Source organism: Athene noctua, chromosome 7 (genome assembly GCF_965140245.1).
Source record: "Athene noctua chromosome 7, bAthNoc1.hap1.1, whole genome shotgun sequence".
NCBI classification, from domain to species: Eukaryota; Metazoa; Chordata; class Aves; order Strigiformes; family Strigidae; genus Athene; species Athene noctua.
The window spans coordinates 13,547,187-13,561,138 of NC_134043.1; the positions used below are offsets into that span (position 1 = coordinate 13,547,187).

General features: G+C 47.4%; 1 protein-coding gene across 1 annotated transcript in view; it reads left to right on the forward strand.

Annotated features, from left to right (window-relative positions):
- Nucleotides 1-370: 370 nt before the first annotated feature.
- The window catches only part of CLASP1 (cytoplasmic linker associated protein 1), a 187,536-nt gene continuing 173,954 nt past the window's right edge, over nt 371-13,952 (forward strand). Inside the window, exon 1 of the mRNA XM_074911577.1 lies at nt 371-480. The gene's annotated coding sequence lies outside the window, so the exon portion shown is untranslated. The remainder of the gene's footprint in view (nt 481-13,952) is intronic.

Consider the following 13,952-nt stretch of genomic DNA (forward strand, 5'->3'; position numbering starts at 1 on the left):
GCCCCCGCCGCGCCTGCGCCAACTCCCGTCTCGCGGCGAGGCGCCCTGCGGCTCCCGCCGCGCGGGCAGTGTCGCCATGGCGACCGAGCCCGCCCCTAACGGCTGGCCGGGGCGGTGCCGCCCTTGCGCATGCGCACCGCGCACACTGACCTCACCGCCGCCGCGCCGGGGGGCTTCCCCCCACCTACCATAGAGAGGCGCGTTTTCTCTAGCCCGAGCCGCGGGCTCTATGGTAGGGCGGGGGGGGTCGTGTGTATGCGCAGCGCTGCGCGCATGCGCGCTGCCGGCCGGGAGCCTTCTAGAGGCGCGGGGCGGTGACGCGCCGGCGCGGGGGGGCGCGGGCGGCGCACGCGCGCTGGCTCCCATTCTTCCCGGGGCAGCGGGGCGGGCGCAGCCATGCAGCGCAGCGGGCGCCGCCGCCGGCACTGAGCGCCGACCGGCCCCCGCCCCGCCGCTGCCTCCCGCGCCGCGCCCGGACAGGTAATGCCCGCGCCGGCACCGCGCCGGGCGGGGGCAGGGCCGCCGCACCGGGGGGCGGGGCGAAGCGGGAAGCGCGGCCGGGGGCTTTGTGTGGTGCCGCCGCTGGGTGACGGCGGGGAGCGCGGCCGTGAGGGGAGTGGGGCGGGGCGGGTGCTGCCGGGGCCGTCCCGCCCGCGGCGCCGGGCGGGAGCGCAGCGCCCGGGTCGCCCGGCGGTGCGGTTTGTCGAGGGGAGGGGGAGGGCGGTCCGGCGGCGTAACGGCCGCAGCGGGAGCCGGGGGGTGCGGGGGTTGCCGGGGCCCAATGGCCGGCGCGGAGGCGCCCCTCCGCCTCCCCACCCACCCCTCCTGGGGGCCGTCGGGGCTGGGTGAGCGGCGGGGCCGGCCGGCCCCGGCTCCCCTCGGGTAGGACTGGGGGCCGTGCGGGAGCAACGGCGGTGGCAGCGCGGGGTCAGCCCTGCGGCGGGAGCGGCGGCGGGGCTGGAGCCGTGGCAGGGCAGGGCCCTCCTGCGAGGGTCTCCGCTGGTAGCAGCGCTTGCTTGGTGAAGGGAGGTGAAGTGCCGCCGTGTTGCGTCCGCTCAGCGGTGCAGGATTGTGCTAACGTCTTGAGGCTGCTGTATTTTTAAAACCATCTTGCGATTTGGGTGGATTCGGCTCTTGTGTTTGGCCCTTTTGTGCATGTGCCGTGCTTTGCTTAATTTATTTCTGTCAAAATTTTTAATGCAAGTTGGGCGACTAGTGGTAGTTAGTGCCTGTACAAAGAGGTGAATGGATCATTAGACAGATCCTGCAAAAACTCTTTGAAGAGGTGGTGGGTCTGACTAAATAATTATTTGTCAGTGTGTTTATGCAGGCCTCGTGGGCTACGTTTGTGCTGTTTTCAATGTATGTGTCTTCGGGTATCTGCGAAGAAGGGAAACGCTGCCCCCTTCCCCACCCCTCTGCACATGGTCTTGGGAAAGAGGTGGGAAACTGAGGTGGGGTGACAAGCTCAAGGTTGTATCGGAAGCCTGTGGTGGAGCAGAATGGAGACTTCCCAGATGTGAGGGTTGTTCTGAACAGTAGATCCCTCTGTCCCCTAAGTCAGCGTTTAGTAAAGGAAACAAGGGTTAAGCAAAGAAGCATGTGCTGAGCCGGTGTTGGTTGGGCAGAGATGTGGTCTCCATGCCAGTGCTTGCGCCAGCATCTCAGGTGAATGCATTGGAGTCCATTTTGCTGCTGAGTAGTGCAGACTCGTTTCTCTGCATCTTTTGAGCAGTTGTATCTTTGTCATGTACTCCTCTTGATTCCACCTGGGTGCTGTTGAAGACAAACCAAAATATTGTTGCTTGATACCTGATGACACAAATCCACCATTTAGATTAGCAGTGCTCAAATTAGAAGTGCAAGTGTTTGTTTCTGTGTGGGATTCTGAGCTGAATTTAGAAGAGGTTTGCAACTGAATAGGGGGCTGCAGCCTGGATATGTTTGAGAACTTCCAATAGTGGTGAGCTTTCGCTAGGGCAAAGGGCTACACTAAGTGCAGAATGGAACTGCAGTACTGCCATATTCAGGGTCTTCCTTATGGCAGTGTAGCTTGCTGTGTGGAACAAGCCTTTGTGCTGCAGTCCTGGGCTTGGCAAAGTCCCGCTTTTGCTTGTTTTCTCTGTTGAACCCTGTCAGTGGGACTAAAGCCTGGAAGTTACGAGAGGGACAGAATAATGACTAACCGTGTCTCCATGGGTGATCCTTTCTGTATTTCATAGTTACACTTGTTTCATTCTTTTAACAAACTGCTGCCAAAATGAATGAAAGTCTTTTTTTTTCACACTGATGACTGTGATGTTCCTGCGAAGTCTTTGGAATTGATCAGACAGCTTCAAAAGTTTCTGTTTCAAAAAGAAAAATGCCATGAAGTTAAACACTTTGGCCTTGCTTCACTTGGCTGATAGTGTACAGTGCTAAAAGTGAGGCAGCAGCATGATTGTGAGATGGAAATGTTTCTCTAGTTCATGTGTCCCTAGAGGGACAATTGCAGGGAGTGCCTACGATTGAATGAGTTAGTCCTCCAGTCATCTTTGAAGTTCTGTAGGAATCTTAAATCTGAGCTGCAACTTAAGTGTTATGAAAACCAGGTATTTAAACAGCAAAACTCAAATTGAAACAACTTATCTGTTTCTCCCATATATCAATCCTTCCCTACCCATCAGGCAGTTTGGTCAGGGATGTTGGTTGTTAGAGGATGAGAGCAAGTCTGGCCACTTCTGTAATGATTTAAAACATGAAGAGCTAGATCTTGCCCTCAACAGCTTTTGTGTTAGGGGCAGGTCATGCTGTGTTATAAGAAGTACTGTGAGAGAGGCTAGACATGAAATGTTCAGATGCATAAAGTAATGACCTCTCCTGCATGTACCTCCCCATTTCAACATACATGCAGATTTTTGTGAGAGTAATATGGCTTTGAAGCTTGTGTACTGCCATTACAGGTACCCTTCTGGCCTCAGACAACTTTGAATCAGGCTCATGTGTCACCCTGAGTCTCTCATTATCTTGGGCCTTGCCTAGACGGGGACTGGAAATCTTGTTGGGGTGCCTCTGGATAGGACTTGCTGCTGTTAACACCTCCTCGGCTGGCAGCTGTAATTGAAGCTTCCTCCTGGGTTCTGACAGGGCCAGGACGCCCTCAGGCAGCCCTTGCCTAGTACTTTTTAAAAAAAGCCAGCGAGTGTCTCAGCCAAGTGAATAAAATAGACTTTTTGTCTTTTAATTTCTTCAGACTGTGACTTTAGTAAATTGTAACCAGTCTGACTGTGAGAAAAGGGGTTTGCTTCTTTCCTTGATGAAGGGTTGATATTTGTGGCAGTGTGCCTTAGCTTTACCCTGCTGTTTAATGGTGTACACTTAATGTTGCTCTTTGCTCAGTTTCTTCATTTTCATCAAGTGTTAAAGTTTGTGTGTTTCTTTAGAGCTCACTTGGTGTTTTGAACATTGTCCATTGGACCAACCTGTTATCAGCCCTCAAAGCTGTCTGAAAGCCTGATGTGAGCTAGTTGAGAGCTTTGCGGAGCAGGATACTGAAGGGCTAAACGCGCACAAGTTCCTTGGCATTCTGTGCTGCAGTAGTGCCTGGCTCTGTCATAAACACCAGAGATCACTTTCTCCTCTCTTTGGCAGCACTAGCATGGTTGCACAGAAAAACCCCAAACAACCCAAACCCAAACGGCCTGGATGGGGTTCTAACTGTTGAAGGTATAGGAGGGCAACAGATGGATTTTGTGGTCTGACTGCAGATACTCTCCAAGAGGTTTGATCTCGATTCATGGTTAGTGTTTGAGTTCATCTGGTTTCCTGTTCTGTCACTTAATCAAATCTCTGCATGTTTGGCTCTGCAAGGAGAGGGAGATGTACATTCTGCATCTAGAAACAATATGCCAAGTAGGAGCAACAAAATTAATTGTTAGAGAAGTCTCATCATCATTAATTTATTGAAAGTGAGTGGGCAGATTAAAAAAAACCTTTGTTTCTGCCACCAGCAAAATAGTAGGCTAAACAGACCAGGCCTCGTGCAGTGTTTTCTGTGTTTGAAGTTTAAGCTGGGACCCTTTCTTTACACTTTGTTTTTGTAGATGCTTTAGATTCCAAGATATTTTGGAAAGCCACATTGAACCAACAATGAGTTGCTGAGGCAAAGATCTGATCAAAATGTGTTTCAGAGTAATGCTGAGCAGAAGGGAGGATTCGAGATGTATGTATCTCTGGCTGTTACACTGCAGGTGGTTTCTTAGCCCAGCAGTCTCTTAACTGCCACTAGAGTTCAGCCCAATTCATGGTATTGTCAAATAAAACCCTTTCTGCTCCTCATTGTTCTGTGCACCCTCCACCCGCTGTTTTATAAATCTTAAGGGTAGTGCTGGCTTTTGACAATCCATTGCTGTCTGTGTTGGGGGGTTTCTTTGGCCATCCATTTACATGCAGTTGCAAATGTCAGGCTGAGTTAGAAGCTGTGAGTGTAGAGGGTAACCCTCGTTCACCTTCCTGGAGCTGAATTGGTCTTAAGTGCTGGTTTCTGCGGGCCCCTGTCAGCAGTTAAAATCCAGCTGCTGCTGCGAGTTCTTCTGTCCTTGGCCAACACTTTCCATGAGGGCTGGCAGCCCTGGAGAACAGGAGTAGGCAAAGAGCCCTGTTTTGTCATGCAGACAAGATTGTGTTTAGAGTGATGAGAGAAGAGATAGACATTAGCTGGGAAGCCCAAGGGGAGACCAAGAAAATAAAACATTTTCCAAAACTGTTAACTTACAAACTGCTGCTGTTGCATCCCATGGCCAGTCTGTTACAGGCTCCTACTGAGTTCCTGTTCAGTTTTGGGTGTCTGATAGGTTTTCATATCAGCAGCTTCTTGGCATGGCTTCTTGTCATAAGTATGCATGTAACTCATTGTCTTAGAATTGGAGGTGCTTGTGGCTGTAGTATCTGCTTATCTGCCTGAGGTTCTTCTGTGAGTGAACTTATTTGAGGTGTAGAGTGCATGGAGTGGGTTTTTTTGTTTCTTTATTCCCACATCATACACATTTTAAGATTGTTGAAAATACACATGTATGTTTGGAGAAAACAATGTAGGAGGGAGAGGGAAGAAGTCTTACTGAAAGGTGCTTAGTTGGACACTCAGAGTCCCTTGAGGGCTCTACTTGTGCGTGATCTTGTGTATTCTTTTTCCATTACAATCTGTTACTTTACTACTAGCACTTATATCTCAATATTTCCTTCCAGGGTAGTTCTGGTTTGGACTTGTACACAAAAACTTAGCTACTTCTTCAGTGTTACTAGCCTGTTATACATCAGTAGTGATAACAAGGTCCTGGAGGATTTGTTGAGTATGGAATTTATATTCAACCGACTAACCTCTTTAAGACTAGATTATCCTGATCTTGTACCAGCACGGGGTGGCATGGGTTTTTTCCTTTCTCCAAGGTGTTATCTCATCCTCAGTTCCCAGTGCCACTGGAGACTTGTATTACAGTGGCTCTGGGAAAGGAATTTAATTTCTGCCCTATTCCTCCCTATAAAGCAGGAGATTCTTGGTATTCTCCCATGTTTTTCTTCAACTGATGTACACTAAGAGATGCTTTGCATCTTCAGGATGGGCTGAATTAGTGATCTTAACCTAAGGCGCTTCATCTATGGCAATATAAATAGAGATGTCAAGATTCAGATGTGCGCTGTGAAGCCACTCATCCTGCCAGCAATCTGGCAAGCGTTGGGTCACCCTGTGCTAATTCTCAATAGTGTTCTACTTCCAAACCTTGCTAAGGGTTTTACCCACATGAGGCTACAGGTGAAAGTCTCTTCCTTTTCTTTCCATGTTCTTCCAGATGATCCAGTATTTCTGCTGGATTGTGAAGGAGAGGGTTAGGATGTGACTCTGGAAAAGTTTTGTCCTGCACTCATAGCTGCAGTAGGAGGGGGCTAGACACCACCTCCATTCTTCTGGGATATATCACCACAGCCCCTCAGGGTACCTTGTGCACCCTTGGCTGACACCTTGCAGAGCAGAGCTGGAAGTCATACTCAGTGGTGTATTGTTTGTTGGCTGGGGTCCCACAGGTGTCAGATCTGGAGTGTGCAGGCCCTAGGGTAAGGTTAGATTTCTAGAATGAGGGAGAGAGGATATTTTTGTACACACAAACCCACAACTCGGGTACTATTCATGGAGTAAAGTGTCATGAGGATAGGGTTTTTTTTCCCCACTGTGGTCCAGTAGGCCCCTAATAAATTACGTGTAGTGTGATACCTTGGAACCATGAACTGAGATGCCTGCAGAAGGGAGTCATACAGAGCAGCTCCTAACATTATAGGATTTTGACCTGCATCTCTGTGCTCAAACTGTTAAAAAGGAAGGAGACCTTGAAAGCTCATTCTAGACTTGTCCTTGGTCTCAAAGTTAAAACCAAACTAATTTCAGAGAGGGGTTGTATTAGGAAAACAAAGGATATTAAAGCTCATCTAATTTTCTACCCTAGTCTTCAAGAGTTACTCCTACTCTGCAGAGTGGTTCCATTAGTGTAGGGTTGGGGTCACATTGAGGTGACCTGTAAGTCATCTTGATTTGCTGCGGCTTCATTACTGTGTAAGATTTTTTTCAAGATTGATGCCTTTCTGAAATCGGTAGCTCTGTATGAGGTGTTCAGTTACCGAGTCAGCAGTGCAAACCTTTAGTGGAGGCTTAAGAATTCCTGTTATCTGAAGCTTATCTCTCATCTTACCCAGGGCAACTTTCACAGCTAGCATCTGTCCTAGAAGGATTGCGTGGGGGCTAGAAGTCCTTAGTTAGCTTAAGCCCTGGGGATCTTTCAGCCATTTTCATTCTAGAAATCTGCCTCAGTTTTCCTCATGGCAGTGAGGTTGTGTGCTGGTGTATATTGGTTACTGTTTGTACTTTAAACACGAACCCCTTAACAGACTCCAAGGAAGTTTGAAGAACAGATATATTTAGCAGAGGCCTAGCAAGCCTTCAGCCAGCCATGGTTTCTCTGAGGGTGAACTGCCCGTTACAGTAGGGAGTTCTACAAATGCTTCCTTGGTGTGGCCGGTGCTGTGGGAGCAGGAAGAAATCCTCTGTTGAAGACCTAGTAAGGCTGTTACAGCAAGGAAGCCGTATCCACGTGGGCAGTGCTTTGCTTATCAGCAAGGCTGTACTGCAGAGTATTAGAGGTGTGGCGGTGAAATGCTGGGGTTTCAACCCCAAGCCCCAAATTAAGGTTGACACATGGGTGATTCCCACAGCCCTTCTCAAAGGGGGGGTGAGTTTGCCTTTAGGCTTCCCTCCAGGGTGCGGCAGCCTTGCAGACAGAGCCATTGGGTAAACGAGCCCCAGGTGTCCTGCTTTAAGTAACCCAAGGTCAGGTGTCCCACTGAGGGATAAAAGCTGGGACCCCTTGCAGGAGGGGCAGTGTCTGTCTGTGAGGTGGATGCCCTGTGCAGAGTTCCCTGTTGGGGAAGGACCTCCTGATTCCCTGGAACTGGGCTCCAGTCAGGTCTGGCTTTTGTAAACCCGGGCTGTGTAGAGATTCAGGATGTGGCTTCCTTGGTCTTATGTATTTGGCTTGCTGACTCGGCTGTCTCCCGTCCCTTCTATGGGAGACTGCATTTCACCATTTATTCCACCCATTGTTGGTTGTGCAGTGTCGCTGTTGGGGTCAGTGGGATTGATGTCAATTATGTATAATCTGACTGACTTGTTTGTACCCCCAGAGCTCACCCATGTACTGACCCTTTTGTATCAAATACAATTTGGTTATTGGTTCATCTTTATGCTGGCTGTGTCCTTTATGCTAGGCCTAATAATTGGCAAAACAGGTGGTTACTCTGTGTGAAGACAGTTAGTGCTACTGTATAGGGGGTGTGGAAGGAGCCATTAGTACATTGAGATAAGCACGGGACTGTCCTGTCAGCTCATTAGAAAAGCCTGAGTTGTCAGGCTGGAAATCTAAGATACCATTTTTGGATTAGGGGGAGGCTAGACTACAAGGCAACACTAATTACCGACAACAGTCACAGTGATTGTGCAATATTCCCGGACACTAAAGAAACATTATTGCCTACTTATGAAGACAGGTGAACAAAAGGAAGAGCCCATCTGTCAGTTGCTGGGTAGGTGTCTCTTGCAAACTGCCTTTGTCTCCAGGAAAAGGTTGCTTGCTTCTTCAAGTAGGACACTTGATATTTTACTTGCCACCTCATTCTCTCGGAGGGTTTGAACAACTAAGAATGCTTTGAGCTTAGACTGTCAGTACAGCTGCTTTGCCCACTGCTACTTGTAAGTCCAGGGAGGAGTAGGTTTGATTGAGTGCTTATGAGTGTCATACTTTGTAAAGGCCTGATACCAAATCCCCTCTGGCCAGGGGATATCTGTACTGGTTGAAGCAAAAATAGAGGAAAACGAGTGGACAGAGGGAGGAGAGTTTCCACCCTTCCACTTTTCATGCAGAACTGCACTTTGACCCTGCCTTGCTGATGAGATCTTCATTTAGTCTTCACAGTATGTGATTTCTAGGTGCTGTTCTAACTCCTCTGAACCTCTTGCCCAAGAGTGCTTGGCTGGCAAACCCAGTAGTTATTTACAATGCCCATCTTCTAGTAGTGGTGAACTACTGCAGGTTTGATGCATTGTAGCTTTTACACTTGAAAAACTGCTGCATTTGGCTAGGGTGGGGATCTGAAGGAGTTCTTCGTTGTGGAAAATCAAGGTTCAAGGAAATGTCTGTCTGATGTACCTTGAACTAATCTTAAACTGAAGTTTGGTCGTGAAACCTGTGAAGAAGGAGGCTTGTTGGTATGACTGTGGTGCTGTGTTATTTCTACAACTGCTGGGCTACTGCTAACCACATTATAAAACAAACAAACAAACAAAAGAAACAACAACAAAACCACCAAAGAAGTGTCATGTTTCAAGTTGTTTACAAGTTAAGCTTACTGTGTGGAAGTAGGTACATACATACCTTTAGGAAAGTAACTAGGGAGGCCAGGTTATTGAGTGACGCTGGTTCTTGCCTACAGTGATTGTGAGTGGCCAGCAGCAATATTTTGCCTCTCTGGAAGCTTGTGTCTTACGTTAGCTGTGTTAGAGTAGCTGACCACAGAAGTTGTGGACTTGATACAGAGAAATGATTTCCACAAGTCAGACTGTATTGCTTGATTGGCTAATGAAGTGACGGTGAAACAAGACAAAGATGGTAACTCAACCTGATGACTAGACCATATGAGAGTGGAGCATAATTTTTGAAGTCAAATAGCTATGTTGGAAGAGCTTTCAAGCCCCCAGGAGAGTAGTATTGTGTTCCTTACAGGTTTCAGGCTTCCTTCCTCATTGCAAGAGAAGGAAGATTTTAAATTTCCTGTAAAGTTATCCCAAGATAAAGACGTATTTAAGAATTGCATACAATGCAGTTTCACTTAGTCTGGGATCAGTGGGGTTCTAAGCACAGAAAAAAATTCAGTGGCTTATGTACTCAGTTTAATGTTGCTGCAGCATCTTAGGTAACAAGTATTTCCTTATTGCTATTTGGATTGACTTAATCTACCTGTGGAACCAGTTGATTTGCTGTGAATTGTACCAGCTTTTATGGTGTTATGGTGGGAGTAACTTTGGGCTGTTCAATCTTTGTAGCTTTCTCCTTTAAATTCATCATTTTTTAGCTCAAGGCTGGGATTAAACTTAAACCTCACTAGTGGCTTTCTGCTGGATAGCTCTTGATGGAAAATTTCGGTGTTACTGTCAGAGGCTTTGACTAAGCACATAGTTTTGATGGCTTATTAGTGAAAGAGGGAACTTTATTTTTGCAGTGACAGAGTTGTGGTGGTGGGGAGAATATTTTTTTTTTTTTCCTCTTGGATTATCTTGTTTTCATGTTGACATTATGTTGGCTGTAACCTAGTCTGTCTCCCAAAGGACAAACCACAAGTCTAGTAGGAGGATTGGAGAAAACCCTTGTTTTGGAGCCTATATTTAAAACCCTTCTCAAAACTTGGATGACCTCCAAGCACAGGACCAGTGCCACCGAGTTGTTAGTTTTGACTTCTGTGTGACTGTGGCTTCTTTGGGAAGAAGTTGTACTGAAAATCCTAGTCCTAAATTGTTTGTATCTTGTAACATTGGCTACCTGAAAACTGTGGCATTTGAATTCTGCAGGAACAGAGTGGACCACTAGGGCTGAGACTGTGGCTTCGTGTTTTCCAGAGCTTATTATGTGGGGAACATCTGCCCAGCTGATTTCAAACTTGATGGGATATAGCAGCCATATGCATCATTGCCTGGGAGGTTAATTTTTTGTCAGCTTAGGTCTTGGTTTTCTCAGGTGGTGTTTTTTCCACTGTGTCCTGTAAGGAAGAAGGGGAGTCAACAGACTTCCTAACATGTGTGGAAAAGCTTTTTTTTTTTTCAGTTAAAAAAAGTGCAGTTTAAACACCTGTTGGCTTGTAGATGCAAGCTAGCTTGAGCCTTCCTTCTTGGTTTACTGTTACTGTTCTTCCCAGGATTCAAAGGTATTTCTGGCTCTTCTCCCCCGTATATGTTTGGTGGTGGTGCCATAATGTATAGTGAGTCTTCTTTAGACTACGATCCTCAAGACTGACAAATCTGTTCTTCTACAGTGCACCGTAATTTTTATCCTATGCCTTCCTTCAGATGTTTAAAAAATGAGGAACATGGAGGGAAATTTGTTTCTATTAATTTGCTTAAAAGATTGTTTCTGTGGTTGTAGGTAGAGACTTACAAACTCTTAAATAAAAACCACATAGCAGAAAGACTTGAAACTTTCTATGTTCGTTTCTTATGGCAGTATGGGCAGCTAATGGTTTCTTGGATATGTTGGGACTTGTCTATGTGTGAAGTTAATAAAAAATGGCTATTCTGTGGTAATTAACAGACATTCACACCCTTCTGTAATCTGAATTTTCAAGTTTAAACAAGTTCCACATTTCCATTTTAAAAGCAGTTTTGGGACTTTCTTCACAGTGTTCTATCCAGTTTAACAGGAGAATCCCCTTTTGAACATGTGTGAAGTTTCTGGAGTCCAGAAACAAACCACACAGCTAACTTTAAAGGCTTCAGCTACACCATAGTAGCTGCTAAATTCTACTTCTGCCCCTTCTCTGGCAGCTCTCTGCTAGCGAGGTATCCAGTGAAATGCTCCCCTGCTGTGTGAAAAACTTTCTTTTAGATGCTTAGAGACTCAAGCGTGTAATGCTGTCTTGCACAGCTGGGGCACCTGCAGTAAGGAGCAAGACCAGCCCATGCTAGAGGGCAGGGCAGCGGCCAGTATTCAGAGATTCAGATGTGGAGACTCAGAGGAAAACTTCTGCTGCACTTTTACAATGGCTTGAAGTGGCCCTGATTTTTTGCCCGTGCTGCCATGGGTGGTCAGAGCCATTTTGTAAACTATTTTGGTTTTGAAGGTGGGAAAGCTCAGAGTACTGCTTTCAGGGTCCATGCTAAACTGAAATAAATGAGAAACTGTAGTTTTGGCAATAAGAAAAGGCATGGTTTTCCTCTACTTTAGAAGCAGTGTCTCCCTCTTTTAGAAAGAAAAAAGGCTCTAAGAATATTGATTGGGGTGGTGTTGAGGATTTTAGAATTTGAAGTCGAATCACTCAAAGTGGCTTGAAGCAAAATATTGAGAATTTATTATGTTCTTTAGACAGTTCAGTTTGGAGTTGTGGTCACAAGCAGTAAGCTGTCACAGTGCTAACTTAAAGCCTGGAGTGCTATGTGTGCAGTTGCAGATAATTGTATAACCACAGAATGGTTGGGTTGGAAAGGACCTTGAAGATCATCCAGTTCCAACCCCCCTGCCATGGGCAGGGACACCTTCCACTAGCCCACATTGCTCAAAGCCCCGTCCAACCTGGCCTTGAACGCTGCCAGGGAGGGGGCAGCCACAGCTTCTGCTCAGCCTCTTCTAGTGTCTCACCACCCTCACAGTGAAGAACTTCTTCCTTGTATCTAATCTAAAGCTAACCGCTTTCGGTTTAAAACTGTTACCCATCGTCGTATCATTATACTTCCCCATCTTTCCTGTAGCCCCTTGAAGTGCTGGAAGGCTGCTACAAGCTCTCCCCAGAGCCTTCTCTTCTCCAGGCTGAACACCCCCAATTCTCTCAGCCTGTCCTCATAAGGGAGCTGCTCCAGCCCCCCGATCATCTTTGTGGCTTCCTCTGGACCTGCTCGAGCAGGTCTGTGTCCTTCTGATGTTGGGGGTCCCAAGGCTGGACACAGCACTGCAGGTGGGGTCTCATGAGAGGGGAGTAGAGGGGGAGAATCCCCTCCCTCGACCTGCTGCCCACACTTGATGCAGCCCAGGTTACAGTCCACTTTCTGGGGCTCATCACTACCATCCCCTAGTCCTTCTCTGCAGGGCTGCTCTTAATCCCCTCATCACCCAGCCTGTATTTGTGCTTGGGATTGCCCCGACCCATGTGCAGGGCCTTGCACTTGGCCTAGTTGAACTTCATGAGGTTCACACGGTCCCACTTCTCAAGCCTGTGGAGGTCCCTCTGGATGGCATCCTTGCTTCTCTGGGGTTTAATCTGCTGGTGAGGAGGGAGTTTAGTCTACAGGCACAAACAATCCTTTCTGGCTCATGTTAGGGTTTGCCGGGCAGTTGGCTGAGGTGAGTCTCTGTACGTACAGAACTAGTTTTGAATGCTGTCAGCCAGCGGGGATTTGAACTGGCTGCCTGGAATGGAGGGACCTGCTTTCTGGTGAGTCCTCTTGCCCAATGAATGCTGCCAGCGTGGGCAGCTGGGAAAGTCTGGCAAGACTTGTAGGATTAGGGAAGTTTAAGACCACAAGCCTCTATGCTGCATCTAGATGGTGTGCTTGCTGTTGGTAAGATGTAGCAGTTTGTAAGTCTGGCCAAGGAGGATGGAGGTGAGATAATGAACTGAAAGTGGTGCTGTGAGAGGTTTGCCTTTGCTTCTAGGCTAGGGTTCTTTTGTGCATCTCATCTGCTGTCAGATCCACTCTTTTATTAAGACTTTTGTGAAGGCCTTATTTGCTCAAACAGAAGGTATTTAGATTTGCTGCCACAGTGCTTCCAATTAGTGAACTTGTGCCTCCAGCTTCCTTCCAGTTGTTTATTGAACCAGGTGTTTGCTTCACCACTTCTTCCCTTGCTCTGAGCTTGACCTGCTTTCCTCATGCTGGCGGATAAAGTAGGGCAGATTTCTAGCTTTGGGTATTATTAGACAGGAAACAAAGACACTGGATTTTTATGACCCCCTCCTAAAAGAGTTAACCTGTGATGAGGGAGTGTTTCAGGAAGCAGTATGGTGATGTCAGGAGCCCTGTTCTGTGGGAGGGTGGAGGACAGGCCCCCCAGGGTCTGTTCTCTGGCTGCCTGGAGGGATTCATTTGGCTGCAGTTGGAGGGACAAAAAATAGAAAAGATGCAGCTGGATCCCTGATAAAGTTCTTGGACAGGAGAGTTTCTAGGGCTGAGGAACATAACCAAACCCCATTTCATTATGTTCCTCAGCCATTTTTTTTTCACACATAAGCCAAAAATCTTACTTCAGAGGTGATGCTGTGCCTCTGAGTGGCAGCAGAGTTTGGCCTGGCCTTTCTTGTGTATGGCCTTGGTTCTCAGGACACCATGGGCACTGTTGGTTGAACTTCTTTTAAAAAGACTGTGCCAGTTCTGCTTTCTGGACGTGTGTAGTTGGGGTGTAACAATTCAGCCTGGAAACAGCTTGAGCACCTAGTGTTTGAAAACTGTTTGTCTTAAATTCCTGGAGCCCAGTGTTAGTGCTGTATCTTGCTGCCCAGCTGATGGCATTGATTCCTGAAGGCCAACAGTCAAAACAGGATCCAGACCTCTTCCTGCTTTCACTTCTTAAAGCAGATGCATTTTCCTGGTGACCTCCTTAAGGATTTTGTCTTCATTGTTGTGGGTGGATGGTGATGGTGGTAGCTGGAATAATACTGATTACTAATCAGCTGTT